Below are 25,251 nucleotides of genomic sequence, written 5' to 3'. Positions count from 1 at the left end.
CATGAGCTAGGTTAAGAACTTTGAGAACTTTAAAAAGGCAGACCTTCTGATCAGCATATTACACTTCAAGTCCATAATATAAGTCGGTGCTACATCAGAGCACATTGCTACACACTGACCTGGTTTGCACTCAAATGTTAAAATGCAGTTTAAAATAAACAATGGTTTAATATGCTATGATACATTCTGCTCAATAGTGTTCAATTCCCTCCTCCCTTTACCACATCAGAGGGGAAACAAACCGGCAGCTTTGCGTCACATGCAAACCAGTGCTTGCAGTTTGTTTGGAGAGAAACAAACTACAAGAGCTGGTCCACGCATATCGCAAAGCCCAGGAGAGGCAAATCCAACACTACTGAGTAGTATGCACCAGCTTGCTATTCATATATTCATAAACCATAGTTTGCTTTAAACTAAAAGTCTCGTACCCAGCATTGCTCAGGAATTCTTTTGACTGGCTCAGTCCACCATCTTAATTCAAAATGGTGTCCAACTGTATCAAAACAAAAAACAAAAAAAAACCTGCTTCTTGTGCTCAGAAGTTATCATGCAGAATTTTGGTACGATATCTTAAGAGTTGCCCAATTGCACAACAAACAAGGGGAAAACTTTCCATAATACACTTGTACCTTGGTTCTCGAACACCTTGGTACTCATACGTTTTGGCTCCCAAACGCTGAAAACCCGGACGTACCGTAAGTTTTCTAACCTTTTTTCAGAAGCCGAATATCCAACACGGCTTCTGCTTTAGTGCAGGAAGCTTCTGCAGCCAATCGGAAACCGTGCCTTGGTTTCAGAAGTTGAATGGACTTCCAGAATGGATTACATTCGAGAACCAAGGTACAACTGTATATAGTTTATATTGTCTCTAATCTTCTGAGCCACAAAGCAGGCAGCAGCAAAGCACAGGACAATGCTAGAAGGAATGGAGGCTTGGCTACAGCAAAGCCAGGACCATGAGGCCTTCCCCCACTGGTTCATCCGTTCCACAAACTCCTGCTTTCTGTGGCACTTGTGGCATCTATTCTGCAGGCAGACCAAACCATCCATGATGTGCATTATGGGTAAGGGCTTTCCACAATGCAGTTCGGTCTCTGAAAAGCTATTATTTGCACACAACCAGAGAAAAACTAAATTTAGGAAGGCTGAAGTCTTGTGAGTAACAACACCAACAACAAAGTAAAATGAATTATTAAAAAGGGAAGGGCCTTTTGATATTTCTAGCTTTGAAACCACAAACCTTACATAGATAGTGCCACTGAAAATGTATTATTTTACAATAAATCAGCAACAGGAAACCTCTTCCACCATGCCTCCCCATTCTGTTTGTTTGGTTGAAGTCACACCCACCTGTCCATCACCCACTGTCATATGCAGAACAGGTAAAACTGTAGCAAAATTCAAGCTGTGGATTCAAAGCAAGAGCCAAGAACACACTCCCAATTTCCCCCTTTCAGTTTGGCACCTTACCGTGTCATGCTGCTTTCAGCAGCAACTGGATACGCTCAGGAGTCCCAATTGCCTCTGGAGGCAGCATAGCCCCCCTCCCTCTGCCTAACCAACCTCACAGGGTTGTTGGCGGGGCGGATAAACGGGGGGAAGGCGGGACGGAGCTGAGGCGAGGGGGAAGCTGCACAAGGACCCCGAGGCGCATTTCACAGAGCCATTAAGACAAGATGGATGGGTTCTCATTGGAACAAGCCGAGGACCATGAGGCGCCAGACCCAAGGCGCCCCTTGCTCGGCCTCCTGCTCCCCCAGGGGCCCCCCGACAGAGCCTCTCCGCCCGAGGCCCCCGCGCCAAGGCATCGCAGCCCGCGGGAGCGAGCGCCGCCGGGACCCCGCGCTGGCGCCCCCTTGGAGAGGGCCGGAAGGCGGCAGGGGGCGGAAGCGGAGGGAGGGGGTCACGGGGCGGAGGAAGACCCTCTCGAGGGGAGCCAGGCGGGAGGCGCCCCCGAGGCCCGCTCGCCCCGGACAGGGGGCCCCTCGCGGCCTCACCCCTCCCGCGCCGCCTGCTGCTACTGCAACCCGACAGCCCTCGCCCCCCCCCCACTGACCTGTCGCTGAGTGGCGGGCGGGGGGGCTCCCCTTGAGAGACTGCTGCCCCGTCACCCCCACTCGGCCTCCGCCATCCTTCTCTCCGCCCTCTCCTCACACGCAGGACGCGTAGCCCCGCCCCTTCCGCGTATCCTTCCGCGAGGGCGCTCTCCCCCCCCCCCATTCATTGTCCTGTGACAACGGAGAAGCTCTCCCCACCCCTTTATAACCTCCTTCGAGAAACAAACCTCCGAAAAAGCCTTAGCTGCTTTCTTGTAATAAAGGGAGTAGCGGAACTATTTTTTGAGAGCGGAAGAATTACACATACGCGAGTTCGCACACCAACGCCGAAAAAAGCCTACCCACAGGGCGGGTTAGCAGCAATGCATGCTGGGGGTCGTAGTCTCGCCGTTGGGCGAGCGGGATCCTCTTTTTGTCACCTTCCAGGGCAAGCGGAGCGTCGGCGTTGCTAACGGGACGGAGAAAACTAGGCGGGGAGCCACGCCCCTTTCCCCCTCCGCCCGTGCGCGCGCGCGGGGAGGCGGTTGCTGCCGCGGGGACGCGCGAGCGAGGGAGGCCGGCAGTTTGAGTTGCGAGGCGAGGAGTCGCGGGCGGCGCGTGAGGCGAGCGGGGCGCCGGAGGGGAGAAGGGAGGCAGCCCGGCCCACCCACCGACCGCCGCCCAGGTAACTTTCCTCCGTTGTTTCTATCCGGCGGCGCGTGCCCGAGAGTTCTCCGCCTCAGGCGGGACGCGAACCGGGGCGGGAGGGGGCCGGGTGGGGGGCGCCGGAGGCCGCTTGGCGCCCCCTCCGCCCGCCCTCCCTCTCCGCGGGGCGGGGTCGCCTCCGTTTCCTGGCGGGAGGGGGGGGGAGGCCCCTTGGACGCCCCCGAAGCAGCGGAGAAGTTTCTCCGCGAGAAGTTTCGGGCCGGCCCGTCTCGCCCCCCTTTGCCTCGAGAAGGGAAACTTTTCCTGGGCGGTCTGCTCGGCGGGGCTCGGGCGCCTTGCCCGCCCTGAAAGCGCAGCCCGTGAGGGGAGGCATCCGGGCGGCGGGAGGGCAGAAGGGGCTGGAAGACGGGCGCCGGGGTTCCGCGAGCCTCTTGCCTCTCTCGTCCTGGGCAGGAGGGCGACAGGGCGCCTCCTTCATGCCCCCCCCCCCCGTGCCGCAGCTCTGGGATCCGTGGCCTGGCTGCTTCGGTCCGGCTGCTGCCGCCGCCGCCGCCGCCTTCGTGGGCTGATGCCGTGAAATTTAAGGGGCAGGAAGATCTGCAGCTCTGTAAGCGGATCAGGGCCCTGGACAGAATCAGCAAAGGGCTCCCTGGAAACCTCCCCTTGGATCTTTGCTCTTGACTGGATTTGCCTTGTGTTTTGTTTTGTTCGGCTCTTCAAGTCAAGAGGTTTTTAGCCCTTGAAGTTGTATCCCTTCATTCCCATAAAGGAAATTCCACATAGGAAACTGACACATTGTTTCAGAACCACATCCCCCTAGTCATTGTATTTCTGGCCCATGGCTCACAAAATATGAATATGTTCCAAAATATATTGATTATTTTAGGCTTTTGTATGTTTTTCTTCCTTCCCCACGCTCATTTCTTTTGCACTTGGACAGCTTGTGGAGGACAGGGCTAAGAACTTGATTACAGTATGTAAATGGTTAGCATTCAACATAATTGTGTTTCTGAATGGCTTTTTGAGCACTTTAACACACAGGCTGCTGTTATATGGAGGTCATCTATCAGAATTAGAAATGGAAAAATATGGGGCAGTTGATTGTACAGATGTTTAAAAGATCTTTCATTCTCCTATCTGCATGACTGGTGCTTAAAAATTATGTGTTTGCTTCTAAAAATTTGGAACTTTACTTCAGCCTGACAGCATATGGACAGTTTTACAGAAATGTGAAGTTTCTTCTTTTATCCCAAGTTGATTAAGTGCCTTCTGTCACACTTGCTAAAGCTGTTGCTGTGCGGTTATGTCAAATCTTTCCTCAGACATGAATCCACTGTGTGGCAAGTCACTCTCTGCCTCAGGCTCCCCATTTTTAATATAGGCATAGTGGTAGTAGTAGCCCATTGTAACAATGAGGGAAATGCAAATCACTTTGAACATGGGGGGGAAACATTAAATAAATACTTTTTTATTCCTCAGTCTTATGAATTATTAGAACTGTGAATGTGCTTAATGAACAATATATATTGAAAGAGTCTTCTGGCTTATCCTCAGGTTTCCTTACCCCTCCTCTCCCCCCCCCCCCCAAGGTCTACCTTCCAAAGTATGAAATCCACAAGGTCATGTACATAATCATTGTTCTTGGCTTTTCAAGGCTATGTTAACTACTTATACAAAGTAAGAGTTTAGCTCTTTGCTTGATAAGAGTTTTCCGGTATTGAGAATCCATCCAGCTTTTGTTAGATTCTTTTAAAGTCGTGGAGGCTGGTCCATTGGGTCAAATGGGATGCTACCCAACCAACCTCAGTCTGCAGTTGGCCAGTTCTCACCTCCCTCCCTTCTTTCTTACAACCAGTTTAGAGAGTGGCATTGGCTGTAAGCTTCCTTCTCCTTAGTCTTAGTCTCAGCCTTACCTTCATTGAAATGAGGGGAGGTTCTGACTGTCATTAGCTTTGACCTCACGTGCTGTTGGCCTTCCTCCCTACCAGTCCAATGGGCACTAGTCCCCACTGTTTAAGATTCCCTAGCCAAGAGAACAAAAGTATTGCAATAAAGCAGGCTTCCTCAAACTCGGCCCTCCAGATGTTTTTGGCCTACAGCTCCCATGATCCCTAGCTAGCAGGACCAGTGGTCAGGGATGATGGGAATTGTAGTCTCAAAACATCTGGAGGGCCGAGGTTGAGGAAGCCTGCAATAAAGGAAAGCAGGAGCAATGTGTCTTATGTAGACTTGCATGCAGAAGCCAAGAAGGCCAAGTAGCTAGTGCCATCAGCTCCTTAAATCAGGCTGGGAATACTATACCATTGGTTTCTGTTATATTAACAGAATATTAACAGAAATATTAAGCTGTGTAAACAGTCTTTGGTACCTTGGTGGAAACTCAGGCTGGGTGATACCTGTTTTTCAACATCGCGATATGTCACCAGGTATATCACAAACTAAACATTGCAATTTAGTGATATATTGTGATGTCTGAAACATGGGACGGGTGGGGAGGGTGGAGATTGGGCGAAGGAGCAGTTATTGAAGATTGCACAGGGTGTGTGTATGGAGATTGGACGAAGGAGCAGTCAAGGAAATTAATAGGTATGTGCTGTGTGCACTGTATATTCCTTCTCTTGGAGGCAGACAAACCCTCACATTTGGTGGGCGAACTCCTTCCACTCCTCTCTGGAAGTAGAAAGAGGAGGCAGCCCAGCCTTGATTCCTACATTGGGTAGAGACACCATGGTTATGGGGAGGCGCTGAGGCTGGGAGTGGGGCTCTTCTGCCATAGGAAGGGAAAGTGAGCTGAAAAGACAGCCAGCCGCCTGCCAGAGAGCTCATAATTATAGCACCCCTTGGAGTTTTGAAGGCTGTGCTTTGCAATACACTGCCAGTTCAGTTTTTTTGAATTGGTTCATATGATGTGGTCTACAAGCTGGTGTTGGATGATAGATACATCGGTCAGATCTAGCAGAAAGGTGAAATATAAATGCAGGAAATAAATAAATGGGGGAGAGCAAGAACTAGAGATGACAGACGCTCTAGTAGATATACTCTTTCATGTAGATCCCTCTTTTTTTGCAGCATGCTTTTATCTCTTCACAGTTGTAGCAATTTGATTTTTGAGTGGTCTTACAGGATTTTACTTATATGTGGGAAAGTGTTCCAGTTACAGATAGGTAGCCGTGTTGGTCTGCCATAGTCAAAACAAAAAAAAATTCTTTCCAGTAGCACCTTAAAGACCAACTAAGTTAGTTCTTGGTATGAGCTTTTGTGTGCATGCACACTTCTTCAGATACTAACCCTGAAGAACACACTTCTTCAGATACTAATCTACTAACTTAGTTGGTCTTTAAGGTGCTACTGGAAAGATTTTTTTTTGTTGTGGGAAAGTGTGTTTAAACCACAGATTAAAAGAAAATTCTGGTTATATAAACCAGGAGCTACTTTTATTTTTTTTTTAATCTAGAAGCTTTTCCTGTGCCCACTTTACAAATGAAATGTGGATCGAAGCATGTGAGAGGCTGAATTTTTTGCATTGGTAGATTTACTTTCCCAACAATGCTAGATTTTTTAATGGTAAAATAGCAGCTGATAAGTTGTACAGATCAGGATACTTCCTGGCAAAAGTATGATATCCATTCTGTTTCAGGAAAACCTCATTTGCTCTCTGAAACACAGAAATACGTTAGAAATTATTTCTCTACCCAGTTGTTATTTCCATGAGTAGTCTGCTACTCACTTCATGATGGGTTTACCCTATTGTATGAAAATCCAAAGATAAAGTCATTTACTGACTTCCCAACTAAACTTTTTATCCTTATTCATATGAGTTGTACCTGACTTTCAATGGCAGATAAAACACATTTCTGAAATATTAGGTGCATAATATTAATCAGTCACATGATAATAGATTTTGTTTTGAAGCCTGCTCATATTTGAAGTGTCCTTTAAGTCTTAAGGACATCTGCAACTAGAAAATAAGTTTTGTTGGTTAGGTTGATTTCAGAGTAGGGAGTTCATAGCTCAATAGTAAACTTGCACTGGCTTGAGCTCACAGCTTCACTTGTATATCTGGTACTGAAATGTGTCTTGTTGGATTGGGACAGTTATACCCTGATAATCTTGGTCACCCTCCTCTATACACAGTCCAGCTTGTCAATATTCTTCCACCAGATTACCATTATGGCTGCTATATCTCTGCTCTTTAAAATCAACTACTTCAGCTCACCCATAAAGTAACTCAGCTCAATCCGGAGAGCCCAGTTAGGCTGCTTGATGTTTGCCCGCTCCCTCCTCAGCCCAGATGCCAGCCTGGGGAGCCTGAGACAAGAGTGGGGCTAACTTTGCCTGTCAGCCAGCACCTTCATTTCTTTCTCCCTGGCCACACAAGTGCCAGCAGGCTGCCACCTTCCCTCCCTCCCTGTGCAATTGCTGAGCAGATTGAAACTGCCTCCCATGCCTTGCGTAGTGCTCCAGAGGGTGACTTCCGGTAGCTATCGCTTGCGTGGTGAGAGGCTATCTTTGGGGCTAGCCGCAGCTGGCGGCTCCAGGGAGGCCATTGGAGCCCTGGGGCTCTACGTTTCTGTGCACGGTGCCATGCCATGTGGTGCCCCGGCTGATGCACTCTGCCCAGGGCAGCGCTGCCTACCCAGCCTCGCCTGGAAGCGGCAGAAGCTGCGCACACTTATGCTGATCATCTGCATGGCCGACAACTGCCTTCTTCCCACCTTCTTTCCTCCTTTATCAGGATATCATAAGGTTTAGCTGGCTATATATTAACAATGTTGGAAAGCAGATATCAGCCATCCCTAGTCAAAAGTCGCCCAACATACTGAATCCACCCCAATCTAGAGGATTTATTGCAGGCCCCTCCATCTTTTGTAACACATTGCTTTTATAGTTGCAGTGTCCACTCTTAGTATCATACAAGTAATTTGAAATAATGATGTAAAAGTTAAACCTCACATATATCCTTTGTTTTTACTCTGTTGTGAACATCTCATGTAGGTTCTCTCTTTTTTACAGTGGTACTTTGGGTTAAGAACTTAATTTGTTCTGGAGGTCCGTTCTTAACCAGATACTGTTCTTAACCTGAGGTACCACTTTAGCTAATGGGGCCTGCCGCTCTGCTGCCGCCACACAATTTTTATTCTCATCCTGAAGCAACGTTCTTAACCCGAGGTACTATTTCTGGGTTTAGCGGAGTCTGTAACCTGAAGCATCTGTAACCCGAGGTACCATTGTATTTTCTTTATAGCTGGCTGATGTGTTGTTGTCTGAAACTAAGAGCGATAGGAGGAGGTAATAATGATAACTTAAAAGCTTTCACGATTGCAAAATGAAAAGGAATTGTCTACATCATGGGTAGGCAAACTAAGGCCCAGGGGACGGATCTGGCCCAATCACCTTCTAAATCCGGCCTGCGGATGGTCCAGAAATCAGTGTGTTTTTACATGTGTAGAATGTGTCATTTTATTTAAAATGCATCTCTGGGTTATTTGTGGGGCATAGGAATTTGTTCATTTTCCCAAAAAAATATAGTCCGCCCCCTCCCCCCACAAGGTCTGAGGGACAGTGGACGGCCACCTGCTGAAAAAGTTTGCTGACCCCTGGTCTACATTATTTAACTACAACTACCAATGAAATGGCAAACATAGTTGTGTAGAATATAGAGGAACAGCTAGCTGTGGTTTCTTTATTAGGTTTTGTATCAGTTATAACAAACATGGAGGGAAATGCTCACCAATGTCAATTTGTGCAAAACACTGTTACCTTAGTGCTGATTATGCAGGTCAACACTACAGTAACCTAATCCAGTGAAATTAGCAAAGAAATGACAGACTTCCTTAAAACCAGATTCTAACAAAAATGTGGGTGGAAAACCTTTCATAACAAAGAATGGTTTGGCATTCAGGATGAAGTAAGTTGCTGCTAATTAAAAGGTTAGTACATATTCTTATAGATGGTAAATCACAGTGTACATTAAAAAGTCATACATCGTATCAGTGACACAGTAGTTTCTATGCAATATGAAGGCACCAATGGGAAGAAATAGTCATTTTCTTTTTGCTTAATACATATTCAGCAATATCTTACATGCTAAGAAAATATTTTTAAAGGATATGATTGTATGTGTTTTGTGAGGTATTATCTGCCACTCTTAGATACAGTAAGGAAATGGAATCTTTATATACAGAGATGGGAAACATCATCTGATCCTGCCACAGTGACCCATACCTTAGTTACCTGGTATTTGGACGGCTTAGTGTACTCTATGTGAAAAGTTCAGAGACTTCAGCTGGCTTACAGAGCTGCAGCCACTGTTGACCAGGGCTGATTCTATGGAGTAGAGGTCTCTTGCTACAGCAGCTCCACTGGTCTGTTTCCAGGCACAATTCAAACTGCTGATTATGACCTATACAGCTTAGGCCCAGGGTATCTGAAGGACTCTGTGCTTCCCTATGAATTCGCCCAGGCTCTGAGATCTTTGGGGAACCACCTCTCAGTCCTGCCATTTTCACAGGCACGCTTGGTTTAGATGTGGGGAGTGCATTTTTGGTGGCTGCTCGCAAACACTGGAACTCCCTTCCTAAAGTAGCTAGATTGACTCCCTCCTTGAAGTGAGCTTTCCTATCAGCAAGCCTTTAATGTAAAATGCAAGTAAAATCCTACCTTCAAAACCATCAGAACAGATTGCAGGAAACATAAAGCATTACATTTTCTGTACTTCATCTACATGTGTAGCTTTACAAATAATAAATACTATTTGTGCCTGTTTTTATGGTGTGATGGCCAGAATTTTATAAATACTGCGTCTGTGTATCTTTTAAGCTTTGAGTGTTTTTTCCTACTATGGGGACTTAAGGTGCACCACCATATGGAATGTTGTTCTCTAGCATTTAAAGTACCTGTTCTTACCCTTAGATACTGTTGGTTACAGTTGCCATGCAAAATGTTCTGCAACAGCTTAAGTGGTTTAAGGTGAAAATGCCAAACAATTAGATGCAGACTCTCCACCCTTAAATGATCTTTAGTTAAGGTAAGTTTGTACTGCATCCATGTCAGTGTGGTTGGGTTTGTTCTGTTTTATATAACACCAGACATAATTTGATCATTTCTCTGGTGCTGTTTTCATCAAAGACATGGATGCTTAGTTGTCTTTCTTATTAGTGTTGGTATTTGCATGGCAGTGAATCAAATAATATATTGCAAAATGCAGTTGATGGTGTAATTGTGAAACAGCAAGATTTATGTATTTATTCCCTCTTAATTTTGCAATATGGTAGTGCTGCATTTTTCTTTGTGTTTTATAAGATGGGTTTTGCTGGCTTTCGTTGATTAAAATGATACAAATGTCATTGCAGAATAACAGGTATGACGAAAATTGATGCTAATTAGACTAACTAGGGAAACACTGTAGTGAAGTGTGTTTCTGCAGATAAACAGAAAAAGATCTATGGTCAGAATATCCTGTATTTTATGTGCTGGTTGTACATTGAAACAGTGTAGGTCTGTTGCTGAATAACTACCATCATATCTCTTGCTCAGATACTTTAGCCAGTATAGAAATGTCCAGCCATGATGAAGCATTGAGATCTTAATATTACAACAATAAATGAAAAAAAGAAAAATGCAATGTAGCTTCATTTTAAAATAAGGGAACAATGTGTTACATTGAAAATCAGAAAACTAATTTCAATGCTATCTTTCTCTGCGTTAAATTCTTAACAGATATCATGTCTACGTGTAAAGTATATGATACATAGATACATACTAAGGCATTCAACAAAAATATGTTGAGTACTGCAAGAACTACATAAAATTCATGTTATGAAGTTATATTCTTCCCACTATGGGATAGTTGAATTGGGGTATTATAATTTCACCAATATGTCCCTTGTATGTTGCAATTTGCCTTTTTATTTAGATTAAATTGCTAGCACAAAGGGGGGGGGGAACTATTAAAAAATAAGACAGTGGAGCTGATGGTAGGGGAGCAGAGGCAGCATAAAATCGAATGGCTGAGTCATGGATGAATGATTTATTGTTCTACTGTAATGATTAGAAATAAGTATTGACAGATAAGCAGCAGCCTGCACTTCTCAAAGTTACATAACAGTTGTATTTTTAGGCATTCAAATTAGAAATAGTGTACATGATAAAGTTCTATGTGATGTGATTAAATGCAACTTTTTCATGGTGGTAGGGTAATAGCATTATTTTTAACGAAAGCTAATATCAAAATTTTCAATGTCAGTATCTTAAAATGGGTGGCGGGTGGCGCTGTGGGTTAAAGCCTCAGCACCTAGGACTTGCCGATCGAAAGGTCGGCGGTTCGAATCCCCGCGGCGGGGTGCGCTCCCGTCGCTCGGTCCCAGCGCCTGCCAACCTAGCAGTTCGAAAGCACCCTCGGGTGCAAGTAGATAAATAGGGACCGCTTACTAGCGGGAAGGTAAACGGCGTTCCGTGTGCTGCGCTGGCTCGCTAGATGCAGCTTGTCACGCTGGCCACGTGACCCGGAAGTGTCTCTGGACAGCGCTGGCTCTCGGCCTATAGAGTGAGATGAGCGCACAACCCTAGAGTCTGTCAAGACTGGCCGTAACGGGCAGGGGTACCTTTACCTTTACCTTTATCTTAAAACAATGTCCAAAACTGCAGTTAGGGAATACCTTGGTTAGACTTGCATTGAAGGGAGCTGGACAAGATAAAATTTGGTAAAGCCTTCCAACTCTACAATTCTATTTTTCTATGACGGATCAAAATGTCTCCAAATAGTGGCAAGCTTTCAAATTCTTCAGAACATTACATTAGGGCTGGGCGATATATAGTCCAAAACTACTTTGAAGTCCATTTTGTGATATTAGTTTCATATTTTTTTACCTGACAATATATTGCAAATCATGGTTGGGTGTGCGCACTATGCAAAAAGCACAACGTGGGAGAAACTGCGAAGCCAGCCAATGCCTCTACATAGCTCCATCCTTATCATAGAATCATAGAGTTGGAAGAGACCACAAGGGCCATTGAGTCCAACCCCCTGCCAAGCAGGAAACACCATCAGAGCACTCCTGACATATGGTTGTCAAGCCTCTGCTTAAAGACCTCCAAAGAAGGAGACTCCACCACACTCTTTGGCAGCAAATTCCACTGTAGAACAGCTCTTACTGTCAGGAAGTTCTTCCTAATGTTTAGGTGGAATCTTCTTTCTTGTAGTTTGGATCCATTGCTCCGTGTCCGCTTCTCTGGAGCAGCAGAAAAAAACCTTTCTCCCTCCTCTATATGACATCCTTTTATATATTTGAACATGGCTATCATATCACCCCTTAACCTCCTCTTCTCCAGGCTAAACATGCCCAGCTCCCTTAGCCGTTCCTCATAAGGCATCGTTTCCAGGCCTTTGACCATTTTGGTTGCGCTCCTCTGGACACGTTCCAGTTTGTCAGTGTCCTTCTTGAACTGTAGTGCCCAGAACTGGACAAAGTACTCCAGGTGAGGTCTGACCAGAGCAGAATACAGTGGCACTATTACTTCCCTTGATCTAGATGCTATACTCCTATTGATGCAGCCCAGAATTGCATTGGCTTTTTTAGCTGCCGCGTCACACTGTTGGCTCATGTCAAGTTTGTGGTCAACCAAGACTCCTAGATCCTTTTCACATGTACTGCTCTCAAGCCAGGTGTCACCCATCTTGTATTTGTGCCTCTCATTTTTTTTGCCCAAGTGCAATACTTTACATTTCTCCCTGTAAAAGTTCATCTTGTTTGTTTTGGCCCAGTTCTCTAATCTGTCAAGGTCGTTTTGAAGTGCGATCCTGTCCTCTGGGGTGTTAGCCACCCCTCCCAGTTTGGTGTCATCTGCAAATTTGATCAGGATGCCCTTGAGTCCATCATCCAAGTCGTTGATAAAGATGTTGAATAAGACCGGGCCCAAGACAGAACCCTGTGGCACCCCACTAGTCACTCTTCTCCAGGATGAAGAGGAACCATTGATGAGCACCCTTTGGGTTCGGTCAGTCAGCCAGTTACAAATCCACTGAGTGGTAGCATAGTCAAGTCCACATTTTACCAGCTTCTTTACAAGAATATCATGGGGCACCTTGTCAAATGCCTTGCTGAAATCAAGGTAGGCTACATCCACTGCGTTCCCTTCATCTACCAGGCTTGTAATTCTGTCAAAAAACGAGATCAGGTTAGTCTGACATGACTTATTTTTCAGAAATCCATGCTGACTATTGGTGATCACAGCATTCCTTTCTAGGTGCTCACAGACTGTTTGCTTAATGATCTGCTCCAGAATCTTCCCTGGTATTGATGTCAGACTGACTGGGCGATAATTATTTGGGTCCTCTCTTTTCCCCTTTTTGAAAATAGAGACAACATTTGCCCTCCTCCAGTCTGCCGGGACTTCGCCTGTTCTTCAGGAATTCTCAAAGATGACTGCCAGTGGTTCTGAGATCACATCTGCCAGTTCTTTTAATACTCTTGGATGCAGTTCATCTGGCCCTGGAGACTTGAATACATCTAAACTAGCCAAGTATTCTTGTACTATCTCCTTAGTTATTCTGGGCTGTGTTTCCTCTGCTGAATCATTTGCTCCAAATTCTTCAGGTCGGGCATTGTTTTCTTTATCGGAGAAGACTGAGGCAAAGAAGGCATTGAGGAGTTCAGCCCTTTCTGTGTCCCCTGTTTGCATTTCACCATCTTCTCCTCTGAGTGACCCCACGGTTTCTTTGTTCTTCCTTTTGCTACGAACATACCCATAAAAGCCTTTTTTGTTGCTTTTAACCTCTCTAGCAAGCCTGAGTTCATTCCGTGCTATAGCTTTTCTGACTTTGTGTCTACATGTGCTGGCTATTTGTTTGAATTCCTCTTTGGTGGTTTCCCCCCTTTTCCATTTTTTGTACACATCTTTTTTTAATCTTAACTCAGTTAAAAGTTCTTTAGATAGCCACCCTGGCTTCTTTAGGCACCTTCCATGTTTCCGTCTCATTGGTATTGCCTGAAGTTGTGTTTTTACTATCTCCCTCTTAACAAACTCCCAGCCATCATGAACTCCCTTTCCTTTTAGTGTTACTGTCCATGGGATCTCACCCAGCACTTCCCTAAGTTTTATGAAGTCGGCTTTCTTGTCTGCAAGGCCAGTGAGGAATCTGTTTGACCTTATGCTCTTGGCTGAGTTTGACATCCAACAAATATCCGGGTAATTGAAGTTCCCCATTACTACTATCTCCCTTCCTTTTGCATGCTTGGCCATCTGTTCCAGGAAGGCATCATCTATGTCCTCCGTTTGGCTTGGGGATCTATAGTAAACTCCCACAATGAGGTCTCTGTTATTCTTCTCTCCCTTAATTTTGACCCAAATGCTCTCACTTTGGCTTGGAGGTTCTAAATCTTGGATCTCTTCACAGGTATACACATCCCTGACATATAACGCCACTCCTCCTCCTTTCTTGTCTGGTCTGTTTCTCTGAAATAGATTGTATCCCTCCATTATTACATTCCAATCGTGGGACTTATCCCACCAGGTTTCAGTGATGACTATTATGTCATATTCAGTTTGCTGTACTAAGAGCTCAAGCTCATCTTGTTTATTTCCCATGCTTTGCGCTCATCTTGTTTATTTCCCATGCTTTGCGCTCATCTTGTTTATTTCCCATGCTTTGCGCTCATCTTGTTTATTTCCCATGCTTTGCGCATCCTTATTCCAGCCATTGTGATATATCAGTATATTGTTCAACTGATCAAAGCCCTACTGGCAAATCTGCTGGGAAAATCTGAAGCCTCCCATATTAAATATCTTTTGGATGACAGGTCTAGTGATATTACACTGGCCGTGGCAAAGTTTCTTTCGGAAGTCAAAAGAAACAAAGATCATCAAGCTTGAGACAAAACAAAATGACCACCTCGGTTTCTCTCTCTGTATTAACTGTATTTTGTTCTGGAATTGTTCTATGCGTCTTTGGACTGCAATAAATTGTTTTATTTTAAAAATATTGTGATGTTTAGCTGGTGATAGTCCGGCCCACCACAAGATCTGAGGGGCGGTGAACTGGTCCTCTCCTAAAGAAGTTTGCTGACCCCTGGACTAGAGGACCCTTAGGGTCGCTTAGAACTCTACAATTCTATTATTCTACGCTGCACAACATAGTAAGAGCCTGCTGGATCAGGCCAATCACCCATCTAGTGAAGCATCCTCAGTGGGAACCCCACAAGCAGGATTCAAGCACTCTCCCCTCCAGTGGTTTCCACTCTGAGTTTGTGTATACAGTGGTACCTCAGGTTACGAACACCTCGGGTTACAGAATCCGCTAACCCAGAAGTAGTACCTTGGGTTAAGAACTTTGCCCCAGGATGAGAACAGAAATCGCGTGGTGGCAGCAGCGGGAGACCTCATTAGCTAAAGTTGGTACCTCAGGTTAAGAACGGTTTCAGGTTAAGAACGGACCTCCGTAATGAATTAAGTTCGTAACCAGAGGTGCCACTGTAAATACAAGGCTGTTTTCCTATTTTCATGTTAACAGTATAAAACTGTGTTGTCATGGCTTAGCATTGCCTGTGAAAGTATCCCTTTATGTTGCTAGTCCTTTATTGCCTTTAGAGAATAATTTGGTCTTTGACTGGCCTGGGATATCACTGATGCATGTACGCATGCTGTGTTCTTGGAAGTAAAGAACCTACATTTGCAATACCTGAAATACTGGCTTCTGCTTGTCTACAGGCATGTAAACTCTTGTACTGAGGTACCCAAATTTGGTACCTTGGGGGGGGGGGTTTAGCATGCGAGATATGGCAGTAATTTAAATTTGTGCGGAATGAGAGAGTATTGGACAGTTTATGAGATGTGATAAAAGATTGCATAATATTTTAAAGAAATAAATAGACTGACTAACTTGATATTGTTTTGCCCATTGTTGACCTAATTAGCTTACATTGGGTCATTGGTGATGTTACCTGAAGGCTTTATCTAAAAACATTTGATCATCCTTCCCTCCCTTTTTTCTTTTTCAAAATCAATCAATATTGCATAGTGCTCTGTCTCTCCAGCCTATAAAAGAGGCCTTAAGTATCTATTTATATGTTCAGATCAGTGATTGCGCACAGTGTCAGGACCAATGAACTGTGAAATCAATTATTAAATCTTATTGACACTGCCTGTAAGCTGTTTTGTTGAGAGCATTAGAAATATTAAGTAAATAAAACTTCAGTCATGCTTCTAATATTAAGGTTAATAAACTACCATTGAAGGAGTGGCAATACGGTAGAACCTCTACTTACGTCCCGTTCTACTTAGGCTCGTTCCAGTCGCGTCCGCGGCAAACCTGGAAGTAAACACCAGGTTTACCACGATACACACAGAAGCGGCTGCCACGGTCTGCACATGCGCAGAAGCAGGCTGCCTCCGAATGCGCCTGTGCACAACAGCGCTTCTACCAGCGACCCGTTCCACTGTGTATTGTTTTAGAATACTTCTGCTGAGGCATCATTCGCTTTCTTCTATCATTCATTTCTAATGAAGTGGACTGTGGTACACAAAAGCTTATGCCATAATAAATTTGTTGGTATTTCAGGTGCCACTAGACTCTGTTTTTGATGCAACAGATTAATATGGTTATGCCTGTGTAATTTCTATCTCATTTAAACCTCTACTGCCTTATGGAATACCTTTGGGAGAAGAAAATGCTAAAGAGTAAACCCTGAACAAATCCAGAGTGGAGTTCCTAAGGCAGTTGGATAGCACCATGTATGCTTCCTTCCTGCAACTCCTGCAGCCAAGCTGGTGCCCAACATCTTGCTCTGCTTCCTTTTGGACCCCATCAGTGAGGCTGAGAGGGGAGTCTTGTCGTCTGGGCAGCCCAGGACCTCCAGACACACTGCCCAGGTTTGCACCCTGGAGAGGTTACCTTGGTGCTGCTAATGCAGCATTTTGATTTCTCTCCTGGACACTCACTCCACAGTCTCTCAAGACAGATGGATGCTAACCAACCAAAGCCCTCATTTTGCAAAAATGGTTTCTTTTGTGTACTAAACATTTGTGTGTTGTTGGCATCCGTCTGTCTCTCACTACTTCACCATTGAATTGTATAGCAAAGGCAGTGGTGAGCCCCCATTAAAGGATGCAAATATAAATCACCCAAATAGAATGTGATCTGCAAAGCTTTATATAGTATAATTTAAGATTAAGGATTTGTCTTGAAGATTTCAGCTAAGGAAATGACACTTATATAAGAATCTGATCCACTGAAAGGAAAAACTATTAATTTGTTCATGGTTTGTAGGATTTGGTGATTTGAGTTCTGCACTCTGACGTGAGATTAAATGGTTATAAAAGCTTGAGCAGAACATGATTTCTGTGTCATTGCAGATAGTAAGGATAGATGTGGCATATAGATTAGAGAGCTAATCCCACACAATTTAAATTATTTAAATGTTTCATGGTTTTTAATAGGTGCACCTCAATATTATTTTTTTCCATCTTAGTCTTTGTCAGGACTGGTCATTGTCCTCTTCAGATCACCACAGAAACGCTTCTTGTTCTTTTATAAAACTTTTTATTGCGTATTAACCAAACCTTCTTATAAACAGTTCTTAACTCTTCTTCCTCAGAGTCCCTTCTTTCAGATACCTTCTGAGCTCTGCTTCTCCGTGACCAGCCACTCTCCAAATGGCGAAGGCGCCTTTCCCTTCGCTTTCCTGCTCTTTTTCCTACCCTCCTGGCTAGAGCTGGCTTGTATCTCCCCTCCTCCGAATCTGAGCTAGAACTGAACCCTGGCCTTTCCTGGGAACAGCCGGTCCCTCCCTCTTGTTCCTCTTGCTCCCTTCTATTAGATTCACTGCTCTCCTCCCCCCCTTGGGGAATGCTTTCTCCCTCTGAGAAACTGAAAACCTCTAACTCTTCCCTGACAGTCTTGATGGCAAACAATTCACTGTAATTTTTGTACTTGGCTTCCCAAGGACACATATGGGAGAATGAATACCAAAACATTATTTTTTGTGGAAACTAATACATGCAAAATTCCTTTTATTATAATATTCTGGTCATCTATATCCGCTGCACCATTCCACAGTCATGCTGTTGTTCTTCCACTATTGACCATCTCATGATCAGGCAACTGTTCTGTCCTGTCTCATATGCATATTGTTGCTAATTGTGTGTGCCATTGTTTTCTGGAAGTGTGGGTATGTGTTGAAAAAGTAATTTGTGCTCAGTGTACAATAAGCACTTCCTTCCTCAGTTATTTGAATTATTGACATCTTATGCAGCTGCCTTCAGGATTCCAGAAGGGTGTATGAGTGAACAGCTTGTGTTGCTGTTTTTCAACCAATATTCTACACAAGACAAATGCAAGAGAGCCACTCCCCTCTGCTGCATTTTCCTTTCAGAGCTTTACAAGCACCTCGCCAAAGCATTTTACCACTGCACTTGAGAGCCCCCCTTCCACTACTTAAAAATTTATCCAGAATAGTTGGGAATGCAAAAATAGTTAAGCACACTTACTTGGTAACGTGATTCCAGTAACAAACTTTCCAAGTCCCTGAATTACTCAGGCTTTCTTATACAACTGTGAAAAATTGTTTGCGTGCTCAAAGGTGTTGTAGCTAGCCTTACTTTGTGTGCAAACAGGAAGATAAAGTGAAGGAAATCTCTTACCTATATTCAGTGCTGGTCTGTGAGTAGACACTCATTCCTCTGAGGCGGAGCAATAGGCTATTTTTCAGAAGTCCTTTCTGTGTTCTGCTTGAGGCCGAAGTACATCACTAATGTAAGATGCTTCATAGATGCTGGAAGGTGTACAGGGCAAACAGTGTATGTTTTTATTATAATTATGGGACTAATAGAAATATAGATTTGGCCTACTAGAATATTCCATATATTATATATTCCATATAATATATTTATTATTCAAATATTCCAAGTCAGGAAGCGCAAGACAGTTCAGATATGACTTTATTCTTGTGAATATTTTCTTTTTCATAATCGGCTTTTAAAATTATTTATTGTGCTCCTAGCTGACAACCAATGCTTTCATTTGTTAATGTTTTATTTCATTTCATCAATGTGAATTGTAGGGTTAATTTAGAAGTGCTTTATAATTCCACAGATATAATAGAAAATACGTTCTTTAAAAGCGTTCTAAATGCATTTCTTAGAGCAACATATCAAATTTAATGTCCAAGCACACCTTCTGTTATGGTAAATATGTTATGGTAAACATAGTTTACTTCTTTAATTCATCCAGAAGCCCTGGCATTTGAGGCAACTTTTACTCCACATACTTGGCAGTTGGCCCAGAGGCTGCTTAAGCCGTGTTCAATGCTGTTATTGCAGAATAGTATAAATAGCTTAACTTAATCCCCTTATATGTTCACAGTCATCTCCAGTCTTAAGATTCTGGTTTGCAAGGGATCAGAGAATTTTCAAAAAGTTGCAGGTGTCTGTATAGATGGACTTAATACATGAATATCTTCCTGTCTGTCTATCGTTCCAGTCACTTATTGGGCTATAGATCTAAAACTAAATGTAAATTGGTGAGTTGTTTCTTACTACTTTAAGCATTTTGTATTTTGGATTTTGGATTCTGTTTCTAAAGACTGAGCACTTATATAGAAATTTCTGTGGCAGATTTAATCCCCTGTTACTGCACTTCATTGAACTACTGGTTGCTTACTACTATAAACACAATTGAACGGGGGGGGGGGGCACCAACAAAATTCAAAAAAAATGTCATAATAATATAAAGCAAATGTGGAAATGTCTTTGAAAATGAGTTTCAAAATCCTGTATTCACTAATTTGCATGAAAATCATGCCATGGTTTTATATAATTGGGATCCAATGCCTCAACTGTTCATGGAAGTATAATAGGAACCTGACCAGCAGCTGGAGATGTCATTCTCCAAATGATTTTTTGGAAATAATTGTTTCTAATAAGACAAATAATGATTCCATAATCCTGACAATTTTATTATTAGATTAGATAAATGATACTGCTCCTATTAAACATTATATACTGGTAATTGTAGCTATCTTCTGCTAGGAAAGAAGTTGATCACAAACAGTGTTAGAAATTGAGATATGAAAGCTAGGAGCTAGGTTATGAGTGTAACAACAGACTGTCTAGGCACGCTTTTTTTATAACAAGAATACAAAGCTGAAAATGAATGAACTGCAGCTAAAATATTGTTCATTTTTCACATGGTCTAGTCCAGGGGTCGGCAACCTTTTTCAGCCGTGGGCCGGTCCACCGTCCCTCAGACCATGTGGTGGGCTGGACTGTATGGGGGGGGGGGGAATGAATGAATTCCTATGCCCCACAAATAACCGAGAGATTCATTTTAAATAAAAGCACCCATTCTACTCATGTAAAAACACACTGATTTCCGGACCATCCGCAGGCCGGGATGAGAAGGCGATTGGGCCACATCCACCCCCCTGGCCTTAGGTTGCCTATGCCTGGTCTAGTCCTTCCCCTGCCCACCCCCTAATATTCTAAGAAGGTCTCTTCTCCAGTCTTCAGAGAATAGCTGGAAGTGGGGAGGCAGGAAATGGTCCTCCTATCGTTCCACTCTGCAGTTTTAATCTGAAATCTTAGGTGTAGTACCCAGAGCTCAGAAACTGCTCGCACTAATGAAATTCCCTGTTGCAAAATGTGCAGAGAACAATGGGAGTTTCGAATACTGATCACAAATGGAAAAAATGTTAATGGTCCAGTGATCATTGACTGGATGATTAGGACATTGGGTATATAACACATCTGATAAGGAATCAAAATATGCAAATATTTACGAAAATTTATATAAGGTTATGTAAAGTATAAATTGATCATACATATAACCTTGTTTGATTCATTTTGATTTTTGTTATGTTTTAATTAACTAAAGCATAAGGTGTAATTTATGGAATAATAGAGTGTTGGAAGGGACCTCATGGGCCATCTAGTCCAACTCCCTGCAATGCAGGAATCTCAACTAAAGCATTCATGACATATGGCCATCCAACCTCTGCTTAAAATCCTCCAAAGAAGGAGAGTCCACAATCTCCCGAAGGAGTCTGTTCCACTGTTGAACAGCTCTTACTGTCAGAAAGACTTTCCTAATGTTTAGTTGGAATCATTTTTGTAACTTGAAGCCATTGGTTTGTGTCCTACCCTCCAGCGCAGAAGAAAACCACCTTGCTCCATTTTCCATGTGACAGCCCTTCAGATATTTGAAGATGACTATGAGATCTCCTCTCAGTTTTCTCTTTTCCAAGCTAAACATACCCAACTACTTCAACCATGCCTCATAAGGCTTGTTTTCCAGACCCTTGATCATCTTGGTTTCCCTCCTTTGCATACATTCCAGCTTGTCAACATCCTTCTTAAATGGTGATGCCCAAAACTGGACACAGTATTCCAGGTGTGACAGAATAGAGTGGTACTATTATTACTTCCCATGATCTGGACAGTATACATCTGTAGTTGCAACCTAAAATAGTGTAAGCTTTTTTTTTGCTATTGCATCATCATATTGTTGACTCATATTAAGCTTGTGGTCCACTAAGACCCATAGATCCTTTTCACATGTACTGCTGGCAAGACAGGTGTCCCCCCTCTTATATTTGTGTATCTGGTTCTTCCTGCCTAAGTGCAGTACCTTACATTTGTCCTATCTGAAATTAATTTTGTTCGTTTGGGTCCAGTTCCCCAATCTGTTAAGGTCATTTTGAATCCTGATTCTGTCTTCTGCAGCATTAGCTACCCCTCCCAGATTGGTGTCACCTGCATATTAGATGAGCACCCCCTCAATTCCTTCATCCAAGTTGTTTATAAGGACATTCAACAACAACGGACCCAGGACAGAACCCTGCGGCACCCCACTTGTCACTTTTTTCCAGGATGACGAAGAATCATTCATGAGTACTCTTTGGTCAGTCAACCAGCTACAAAGCCACCTAACAGTTAACCTCGTTCAGCCTAGATTTCACCAGCTTTCTCCTAATAATATCATGAGAGACTCAAGCTTTACTGAAATCTAGATACAGCAACATAAAGAGGATTAAAATATTGTTTAGCATTCATATTTTCTGTGTACACACAGGTGTAGTCAACCTGGTCCCTACCACCCACCAGTGGGCTTTTCAGAGTTCTAGGTGGGCGGTAGGGGGTTCTACGGCACAAGCTGAATCCTCCTTCCATTGAGCACTGGTGGGCGGTAAGGAAATTTTACCATCAAGAAAGATGCCTTAGTGGGCGGTAGGTATAAAAAGGTTGGCTACCCCTGGTGTACAGTATATCAATTCTCTCTGACCGCAGTACCATTTTTCTCATGCAAAATATATGCATTAACCTATTGGTTACTAATTTTGAATAGCTCATCATTGATCAAGCACAGAGATATTCTGAGGTGAATGTCCCCACCCCCAAATAGCAGAAGCAGCAAAAAGAGGATTTTTAAATTCATACCATTTCAAAATGTTGCAAGTTTTCCCTTTTGCTTAATCATAAGTGCTGATATTAGTTAGAGATGAGGTGTTACTTGCCTGTTGATGAAAATCATCATCCTCTATGTACAGGTTAGTAGCATGAGGCCCTAGGAATGGATCCAGTCTCCTGTGAAATCCAGCTGCCCTCTCCATTTGTAGACAAAAGACATGTCTAGAAGGAGGTTGATATGCAGACAGTCTACTTGGAGGAGCCTTGAGGCTTTCCAGAAAAAGTTGCTGACAAGGCTGCCGTGCTTTGCTGTGGTGTAATGTACTGTGTAAGCCACCCCACAACTTGAAGAGGGGAAGCATTAGGCAGTTGTCAGGATTCTATTAAACTTTTTTTAAAAAATCAGTAGGAAAATCATTAAGTTCCTAAGGCAGTTCAGTCAGTTCACTGACAAACACTGCAGGCTGGGCTCTGTGTTATCTCATTTGACTCAACAGCAGGACCAGAACGCGTAGACTCTCTGAAAATGTTCTAGGTTGTTGTTTTGTTCCAATATTCTTTTCCTCTTCATCTATAACAGTGAATAACACAAAAATGAAATGTTTTTGGTACAGAAGCTAAGGTTAAGAAGTTTTAAGTCATTTCTCAACTTTTTATTTCCCTATTAGATTGATTTCAATATTGATTTAAATAACGTTGCTGTTCATGCATTCAAAAACAGAAAACTGTAGAATAAAAGTTGGAAGTTACCCCCTGTAAGTCCCTGTGGAACTCAGATGTCATCATGATCTTAATCAGTACTGATTTGGGGAAAGTGCTGTACTGTACTTCCTGTTGGTTCATTAGCCGAATCACTGTTAGATACGTGTTTCAGTTTGAAAGGCAGCGTATGGCTTGGCTTGAGTGCCAGTTTCATTTTACAAACACATATACATGGTGCTCTATAAGGACTATGACAAGTACAGTGGTACCTCAGGTTAAGAACTTAATTTGTTCTGGAGGTCCGTTCTTAACCTGAAACTGTTCTTAACCTGAGGTACCACTTTAGCTAATGGGGCCTCCTGCTGCACTGCCACCGCACAATTTCTGTTCTCATCCTGAAGCAAGGTTCTTAAGCCGAGGTACTATTTCTGGGTTAGCTGAGTCTGTAACCTGAAGCGTCTGTAACCTGAAGCATCTGTAACCCGGGGTACCACTGTATTCTTATATGGTGGTGTTATTTTTTGTTTATGTATACATACTTATTTATTGTTTCTTCCGGTTGTTTGAATCTACATGTCTGGGTTTCTTATGTTGAGTTGAGTAATTTCAACTTATTTTGGTTTGTAATTGTTTATACTTGTGATATAAAATAATGTGCAAATTGTATTTTAAAATTACCTCATTATTTGGACATTTAGATCCCAGTTTGTTGCTAATCGCCATCATGATCTTAGACCATTCTGGGAAGTCATTTCTGAAATAGTATCTGCTACAGCTTCTCAGTGAGTCAGTAAGGATATTTACAAAGCATAATGCACACCCTTACGTTCATGCTCTTCCACTTGTCAATAACTGGGGCCCACTTCCACTTGGGTGCCTACCTGCACCATGGGATTCACTCCCAAGAGCCCATGCAGTCACATGGCAGACCTCATTATCTAAACGTATGGGGTCAATGTACTAGATTATTTTACACCCATTCCCCCACCCAAAAAGCCAACTGTGAGTACCTTCATTACTATAGGTACATTATTAATGTGTCCTTTCTTCATGAATGAATGTCTTCAAATGATACAGCTTTTTTAAAAATAATAATAATCATAGTCATAATGATTGAAGGGGTGTGGAAGCGTTACAATGCTTATCATAAATAATAGCCAGTGGGGCTTGTTGACACTTGTGCAAGCATGTTGTACAGAAAAATCACAAGTGAACACATTTGCTAGAGGGAGATAAAAATATTTCCTGGAAAATATAATATAATATCCCCATAATATAATATCCCCATAAGAAAATATAATATCCCCATAAGAAAATCACAACCATGAGGAAATGCATGGATGGGCAATAGCATATGGAACAGATTGGCTCTTTGACGTGGTAGGAATGACGGTGTGGCAAATTCCTAAAATTAGGATATAAAGAATTTCTATATATTGTGATGGAAGGCTACTTTTAACATCTCAGTTTAGGGGTGTGCGGCTTCCTGCACCTCAACGGAGAAGTGTAATGGAGCCCCCATCTTGCCTCTGGCTTGCACGAGGTGGGGGCTCCATTACACTTGAGAGAGCTCTGATTCAGAATAGGTTTCAGCAATATGCTGATGACAACTTTTCCTTTCTGCTGGTGTGACCGTGGGTGTGCTGGACTGTTGTCTTGCCTCAGTAATGGACTGGATGAAAGCCAACAAACTGAAGTTCTGTCCAGATAAGAGTAAGGTGCTGCTAGTGGGTGGTTCCCTAGATCAGATGGATGGGAGGTTGCCCTCCTTCTGAACATAGCTCCTGGATCCATTACTGTTGCTTGAGGCTCAGGTGGACTCAGTGGCCTGGAGTGCCTTCTATCACCTTCAGCTGATGGTCCAGCTGTGCTCTTAGCTGGACAGGGATATCCTAATGTTTTCTGTCCTCTGGTAACCTCTAGATTAGATCACTACAATGCATTAGATGTGGGGCTGCCTCTGAAGACAGTTCTGAAATTAGCAGCCATATGAACTGACCCTTGGCAAAGTGACTAACAAATTCAATTAATAATGATGATGATAATAATAATATTATTATTATTAATAATAATAATGGTTTATCAAAATCCTCTTGTAACTTTGGTGCGTGTGCTTTTTTGATCTTCTTGACCTAGTGCTAGATGCGCGTAGAGAGAGGACAGTGGGTAGCAAGCAGACACAATGCTGCTGCTGAAAGCTATGAGTTCGCTTCACACAAGTCTGGGTACTGGGTGGTAACTGAAATGTCATTTGCCAATAATGCATTGTCTTCATTCATTGTATAAAACCCTGCAAGGCAGGGACTTGAAGCCAGGCTAGCTCATTTCACAAAAATTACAAGTTGGCTTAGAAAACCTTGCTTCTAGAGCACATAGGAACTTACTTCAAAGAAAAGAAAAGCTGAGAGTGAGCCCGGTACTGACTTTGGGCTCCCTAAAACCCTACCCT

The 25,251-nt window shown here is 43.2% G+C and overlaps 2 protein-coding genes across 9 annotated transcripts in view; one reads left to right on the top strand and one right to left on the bottom strand.

Moving 5' to 3' along the window:
* HMG20A (high mobility group 20A) overlaps window positions 1–2,511 on the bottom strand; it is a 53,702-nt gene extending 51,191 nt beyond the window's left edge. The window contains exon 1 of one of the 4 annotated variants that reach the window (XM_028743019.2): window positions 2,399–2,511. The gene's annotated coding sequence lies outside the window, so the exon portion shown is untranslated. Of the gene's footprint in view, window positions 1–1,470; window positions 1,903–2,056; window positions 2,195–2,398 lie in introns of those variants that run through there. The other 3 variants (XM_028743015.2, XM_028743018.2, XM_028743017.2) reach the window with 3 other exon arrangements.
* PEAK1 (pseudopodium enriched atypical kinase 1) overlaps window positions 2,511–25,251 on the top strand; it is an 88,305-nt gene continuing 65,564 nt past the window's right edge. For 4 of the 5 annotated variants that reach the window (XM_077934568.1, XM_077934567.1, XM_077934565.1 and 1 more), the window contains exon 1: window positions 2,511–2,721. The gene's annotated coding sequence lies outside the window, so the exon portion shown is untranslated. Of the gene's footprint in view, window positions 2,722–24,431; window positions 24,516–25,251 lie in introns of those variants that run through there. The other variant, XM_077934566.1, reaches the window with a different exon arrangement.

Source organism: Podarcis muralis, chromosome 9, assembly GCF_964188315.1.
Source record: "Podarcis muralis chromosome 9, rPodMur119.hap1.1, whole genome shotgun sequence".
NCBI classification, from domain to species: Eukaryota; Metazoa; Chordata; class Lepidosauria; order Squamata; family Lacertidae; genus Podarcis; species Podarcis muralis.
This window is presented reverse-complemented; position numbering and strand designations above follow the sequence as displayed.